The sequence below is a fragment of the Pelophylax lessonae genome (assembly GCF_965119305.1).
Source record: "Pelophylax lessonae genome assembly, chromosome: 1".
Lineage (NCBI taxonomy): Eukaryota > Metazoa > Chordata > Amphibia > Anura > Ranidae > Pelophylax > Pelophylax lessonae.
The window spans coordinates 799,773,304-799,780,872 of record NC_138768.1 but is presented as its reverse complement, the minus strand read 5'-3'; positions in this window follow the sequence as shown (position 1 = coordinate 799,780,872).

Genomic DNA, 7,569 nt, shown 5'->3' with positions numbered 1-7,569 from the left:
CTTTTCTCTGCCGCTAGATGTCCTCAGACTAATCGCTGACATCATTCAAGCCACTTCCTCTGAGCCCAAGTTGTCTGGGACCCACCCCAGCCTGTAACTTGACTGTGAAAAGAGAAGCAGCACAGTGATGAGATCATCTCTGTATCACTCTGCTTTCTCCTCCCATCATCATGCTTCCCTTTCCTCGTTCCGAGGCTACTGACAGATGGTGAGGAGCCTCCTCTCTACCTGTTTTAACCCCATGTTTGCTGACATCTGCACATAATTAGGAGACAGTTTTTGGTTTGTGGGCATTACTATGGGATCCCTGTTGTCTACTGTCAGTATAAGTACAAAGCTGAAGTACACAGTTGCAAATGCATGCTTCAGAAAACCATTGACTTAAGCTGAATGTACATGGCTTACATTTTCGCTCATTCCTGCTGAATCAGCTGAAATCTGAGCGGTAGGTGGCTCGGATGAAGAGGGTTTACCCTTAAAATCCGTAAGCTGTTTTTGGAACCCAGATGGCATCTTCTTGCCGTTGGACTATTTTGAGTCCCACTATCCACTGTGCCAAGAGATGGTGGCTTGATATGCTGTACATCTTTACTGTTTGAGAGTAGGTTTTTAATCTCCATTTAATAAAGTCCCCCTGGGATAATGCACTAGGCTGCTGCGCCTCTGTTGTTTGTTTTCTTGGCCCTTTTGGCACCACCTGGCTTGACAGAACTCGATTGAAAATCAAATGATTAGGGTAGGAAATTGTCAGCTGAACATTGACTGTAGCCAATCAAATGGCAGGTGCTGCAGCTATCTGAATACAATAGCCGGCCAGGGGAGAAATCCATAAATTTTCCTTCAAATGGCAGTATATGGCTAGCCTTACTCATATGTGCCAAAGGCAAACAAGCTGGTGTTATATTTTTTGAGGGCAAATTAATTAGATAGTTGGAGGTGTTTGTCTAAGCGTCTCTGTTCTTGAACCAATATTGATAATATTATTTATCAAATGGTTTCATGTAGGAACACAAATACATTTCTAAAAAGCACAGGGTATGACATAGTGCAGAGATAAGATTGCCATGAATCAGTCCTATCGTAATCTTAGAACAGACAGTACATTGTTTTCCTGAAACGCTTATTCCAGTAAGATGGTCTCAGGGATAAACTGGTCATTTCACTTTGTTATAATAACAAACAATACAAGTTGCTGTGACCTATTTTGTTTAAATGGAAAGTCTACTTTTGCAAATTTCAAGTACAGTATATGTAAACCCAAGGACATACATGTACTATATTGCAACTTTCCAGTCTTTAGATAAGATGGCGGCATTCGTTTCAGGCTATGGACATTTTCTGATCCTGCTAGAAATGCAGTGCCCTTGTCATTTAAACTGGCCATAGACAAGCGGAATTCGGCTGGTTCAGCAGGAAACAGACACATTTTGATCCATCTATGGGTAGGCTGGTTGTACTGAAGTCAATCTTTCGATCTTCTTCACTACACCCAGCCTGTTGGCTTTTTTTTTCGATACGATCACTGCTGGCGGCTATAGCCAGCTACAGTATATCCGCCAGCAGTGATCATTGTATTCCGATGGTGGGGAAACCTCCCTCTGTCAGATTACAATGGTGCAGCAGGAGGAATTCCCCCAACAACGCTGACTGTGCAGATGGAGTCAAACAATTTTCATTCCTTTAGGCGGTGGTTGCAGGAAAGAAAATTGCATAATCTATGGCCAGCTTTACTGTCCACTAAGCTGAAAACCCAAACAATGTTATTAACCTTCCCAGTTGTGTTCTGTGGAACTACAGAACATCTCCCCATCCTATATAATGGAGATGAGAAGAGAAGGGGTCTGCAGCACCAATTAGGAGAACAGCCTAGGAAGAGAATGCTGCACCCCCATAGTAACATTGTCATCCTAGGAGAGGAAGTATGTTACAGGCATTATCACCAAGTAAAAAAATAGTTTAAAAAAGAAAACGAATGTAGCCATATTGTCTTGGGTTTAAATACACTTTTAGTATGTTTAGCATGAGGACTTGTATATTAAAAACAAGAGCAATTCCTATGGTAATAAATCATTGGTCATACATTCCATATGGCAGAATTGTGAATCGGATTATTTGAACAGAATTATTGCTCTTTGGTTCGGTAAAACACTGTAAAATGACAGAGAGCTTGCTCACTGCGCTTCCAAGATATAGCCTGCTGAAAGTACAAGTACTGACTTCTGATTGGCTATGAATGGTTCCATGCAGCTCATTGGCAATATTCAAGCCTTAATATTATATATTCTACTCAGGGCTTTTTTTCTCAGAGAAAAGGTGCAGGAACTCCCCTTTCTAAGTTACTTTGTGTCTCCGCCCCTACCCACCTTCGAGCACAAACCCTTATTTCCACCCCTACCCACCTCTGAGCACCGACACTTCCAGTACTTCCAGTACAGCCCCTTTTAGAGAATATAGAGACAAGTATAATTTTGTAGTGGAATGTATGGAATTTGGTTATTAAAAACAAGAAAAGCAATAAAATTGATCCCCCACAGCCAGCAGCAATATACCCCCCCCCCCGCAGCAATAGACCCCCAGCAGCAGCAAAAGATCTCCCAGCAGCCAGCATCAATAGACTCTCTAGCAGCCAGCAACAGTAGACCCCCTCCCCAAACAGTAGATCCCTTCCAACAACAATTAACTCACAGTATCAAACGATCCTCCACCAGCAACAATAGATTGCTAACCAAAAATAGATCCCCTCCAGCATCAATAGATCCAGCATCAGTAGACCCTCCAGCACCCCTTGTCATGGCAGACATTCAGTGCTAGAGGTGCCGGAACTGCTGAAAAAAAGCCCTGATTCTACTAATAAGTAACAATTGACTGCTGTTTAAATTTTTACACTGGGTGGGGTATGAATGGGAAATGATTCAGTGTTGTACGATACATCTACTTCATATTTGGCAAACTAGGCAAATTACTAATCAAAATGAAATATTCCCTTTGAAGATGAACTCCAGACAACACTTCTTTTTTCGTTTCGGTCAGAGTTTAGAAGGGTCAGATTTTCAGCTTGGTTTCTATGGCTTTCTTTCAAACAGAAACACAAAAATTATTAAAACGGCAGGGAAGGTTTAGAACAGGGATCCTCAAACTACGGCCCGCCAGCTGTTGCAGAACTACACATCCCATGAGGCATTGTAAATCTCTGATATTCACAGGCATGACTAGGCATGATGGGAATTGTAGTTTCTGAACAACTGGAGGGCCATAGTTTGAAGACCCCTGGTTTAGAACCTCAGTTAGGATTTTTTTATTTGTTTCTGCTGAAGTTTAGAGGGGCATTTATGCGTGTTTTGTTTGTGTCTACCTGGATCGGAAGAGTTGAGTAAAGAGACAAAAAAAAAAAGAGGTTCCAAGCTTTCCCCAATTTATCCAAAATATAATTAAATAGATGGGCATTCAACAGAAGTTTTATTATATTTAAAAACAGAGAAATAACACAGGCATTTTCTACAGCACATGTAAACTAATTACATTAGTCCCACTCCAGTGGATCTCTCAGTCCATTGACTCGATCACAGAGGCACTCACAGGGGAGCCGCTTGATCCTGAAACCAGTTAAGCTACTGACATGTTTTTGATTTGTGGGAGGAAACCAAACAACTGTACATGGTCAAGAAATCCACATAGGCAAGACAAACTTCATGCATGTAGAGGGATTTCAATTTACAGTGCTTTTCACTAAACCCAATGTATACAACCTTTTGTAAATTGAATTCTTTGCTATCTGTTTATAAATTTGTTGCACTGTTTATCTTTATTTTTCGATCCCCAAATTACATTTCTCAGTGGAACTTTATTGAATGTACGTTAATTGAATTATTCAATGCATATAGTGTAAACAATGTGGGGGCCCAAAAAATGTGTTTTGAGACCACGTCATATGACCTCATTCTTCAGGCTGCATTCCTATACCATACTCCATCCTAAAAACCACATTAAACAGTTAAGAGTTGTCAGTCTACTTATTGTGCATAATGAATATTTAGGAAACAGTTGTGATTTCAATATCTGTTCATAATTATAGTCTATTCCATAATAAATCTTTATAATTTACAATAAATGGTTTGTGTGTGTGCTTTTATTTCCCTTTTGTATAGGGGTCTTTACTGCATTTGTAAACAAACTATTACATAATACACTCAAACCAGGTTCCACCTAAGCATTGGAAAGTGAATGTATGCATACCATCATGTGAAATGTAATAGGTTTTTTTTCAGTTTACATGGGATACATTGCATTGTGCTGTGTTTCTGCTGTTTCCAAGGATCCCTCTGGTCAAAAGTTCACTTGGACCACAGAAAACCTCAGTTAAAATCTGGTTGGTTGTTTCAGAAACTCTATTCTTGCACTTTCCATATATATGGACAACTGTGTATAGTAAAACTCAAAATCTGTGTGTAAATGTCCCTAAAACTGAGCCAGACTGCTGGAAGTACCACAACCTTGTTTTATGTTCCAAGGGAACATAAAATATAACCAATAAAACATTGAAATCTGCTTTTTTGTTGTGGAATACACCAAATCTTCTTTTGTCACCTACCTGTTTTTTTTTTTTTTTTGCTAACAAAAAACAGTATCTCACAAAAGTGAGTACACCCCTCACATTTTTGTAAATATTTCATTACATAGTTACATAGTTTGTGAGGTTGAAAAAATACATCAGTCCATCCAGTTCAACCTATGATGTGTGTGTGTGTTTGATGTTAACCGTACATTGTATACCCCTGTATGTTGTGGTCTTTAAGGTGCCCATCTAATAGTTTTTTGAAGCTATCGATGCTCCCTGCTGATACGACTGCTTGTGGAAGAGAATTCCACATCCTTACTGCTCTTACATTGAAGAACCCCTTACGTATTTTAAGGTTAAACCGTTTTTCCTCTAGTTTTAGTGAGTGTCAACGTGTCTTATTGTATTCCCTTTCTCTGAAAAGTTTGTTCCTTATGCTCGGGTACAGTATTTGTACATTAATACCATATCCCCCCTCAAGCGTCTCTTCTCCAGAGAGAATAAGTTCAATGCTTGTAGTCTTTCCTCATAGCTGATGTCCTCCATTCCCCTAATTATTTTTGTTGCCCTTCTCTGGACTCTTTCCAGTTCCATCACATCCTTCCTGAGGACCGGTGCCCAGAACTGGACAGCATACTCCAGATGTGGCCGGACCAGAGTCTTGTAGAGTGGGAGAATATTCTCTTGATTTCTGGAGTGAATCCCCTTTTTTATACATGCCAGTATTTTGTTGGCTTTGCTTGCAGCGGCTTGGTATTGCATGTCACTGCCAAGCCTGTTGTCCATGAGTACCCTCAGGTCCTTTTCCATCTTAGATTCACCCAGAGGTCCCCCCCCTAGTGAGTAGCTTGCTTTCGTGTTTCTGACAACCAAGTGCATTACTTTACATTTTTCAACATTAAACCTCATCTGCCATGTAGTTGCCCACCCCATTATTTTGTTCAGGTCCGCTTGTTTCCACATCCTGCATCGAAGATATTGGCATGCTTAGTTTAATATCATCCACGGCACAGTGGTGTAGTGATTAGCACTTTCACCTAGCAGCAAGAGGGTCGCTGGTTACTGCCCTGCGGCCCAGTATCTGAAGATGTGGATCATGCTCTGCTTCAGTATGTCACAGTACATGTTTGCATTTATGGTTCCTTCAATTAACTGTAGCTCCCCAGTGGCGGCAGCACTCATGCAGCCCCAGACCATGACACTCCCACCACCATGCTTGACTGTAGGCAAGACACACTTGTCTTTGTACTCCTCACCTGGTTGCCGCGATACACGCTTGACACCATCTGAACCAAATAAGTTTTTCTTGGTCTCATCAGACCATAGGACATGGTTCTAGTAATCCATGTCCTTAGTCTGCTTGTCTTCAGCAAACTGCTTGCGGGCTTTCTTGTGCATCATCTTTAGAAGAGGCATCTTTGTGGGACCAATATGATGCATGCGTATGGTCTGAGCACTGACAGACTGACCCCCCCACCCCTTCAACCTCTGCAGCAATGCTGGCAGCACTCATATGTCTATTTCCCAAAGACAACCTCTGGATATGACGCTGAGCACGTGCACTCAACCTCTTTGGTCGACCATGGCGAGGCCTGTTCTGAGTGGAACCTGTCCTGTTAAACCGCTGTATGGTCTTGGCCACCATGCTGCAGCTCTGTTTCAGGGTCTTGGCAATCTTCCTATAGCCTAGGCCCTCTTTATGTAGAGCAACAATTCTTTTTTCAGATCCTCAGAGAGTTCTTTGCCATGAGGTGCCATGTTGAACTTCCAGTGACCAGTATGAGAGAGTGAGAGCGATAACACCAAATTTAACACACCTGCTCCCCATTCACACCTGAGACTTTCTAACACTAATGAGTCACATTACACTGGGAGGGAAAATGTCTAAATGGGGCAAATTTGGACATTTTCACTTAGGGGTTTATTCACTTTTGTTGCCAGCAGTTTAGACATTAATGGCTGTGTGTTGAGTTATTTTGAGGGGACCGCAACTTTACACTTTTATACAAGCTGTACACTCACTACTTTACATTGTAGCAAAGTGTCATTTCCTCAGTGTTGTCACATGGAAATATATAAAATATTTATAAAAATGTGAGGGGTGTACTCACTTTTGTGAGATACTGTATATGCCTAATAAATGTTAATTGTGTTTGCGTTAATGTGCATCTAAACCTGACATAAAATATAATATATTTAATCGTACCTTTCCTTAGATGAGGTTCCTTCCTTTGTTTTCTTTTTAATGTTTTTTCCTTAGTTTTCTCTTGGTAATCCTGCAAATAACACACATCCTGTGCTAGAGTGACAACTGTCATCCATTCCCTTGTATCCATGGAGGGAGCCATGGTTCTTTCCAAGGCTGGTTAAGCAGGGTAGTCGGTAAAGTTCAGGGCCTGACACAAAAAGAGTGATCACACAGACATGAAACTTTATCACTGCAACAAGCCACTCTTCCAGATGTTCAGCTGTGAAAATGGCGTATGCACGCTATATGGTTTTCATGAGCTCTTTGCAAACAGTTGGCATCCCCCGTAGTTTAGTTGAAAAGGGAGAAAGTGAAAGAAGAAGGCACTACGTGTATCATCAGTAGGAAAAGCAATAGCAACAGTCTTCTGCACTGATGCTGCAAACCCTCGGGATCCCAGAAGACTGTTGCCATCACTTTGGTAAAAAAAAAATCGCAAAAAGTGTATTTTGATTGGTTTGCGCAAAAGTTATTGCGTTTACTAACTAAGGGAAAGATTTCTGTCATTTTTGGTGTTTTTTTTTTTAACGCGTAATGGCGGCGATGTGCGATTTTTTTTTTTGCGGTACTGCAACATTGCGGCGGACCCTTGACTGACATTTTTGACACTTTTGGGGTTACCAGTGACATTACTACAGTAATCAGTGCTATATATATGCACTGTTACTGCAAAATGACACTGGCAGGGAAGGGGTTAACTTTATTGGGGAAGGAGGGGTTAAGTGTGTCCCTAGGGGCGTGCTTCTAACTGTGATTGGACATGGCT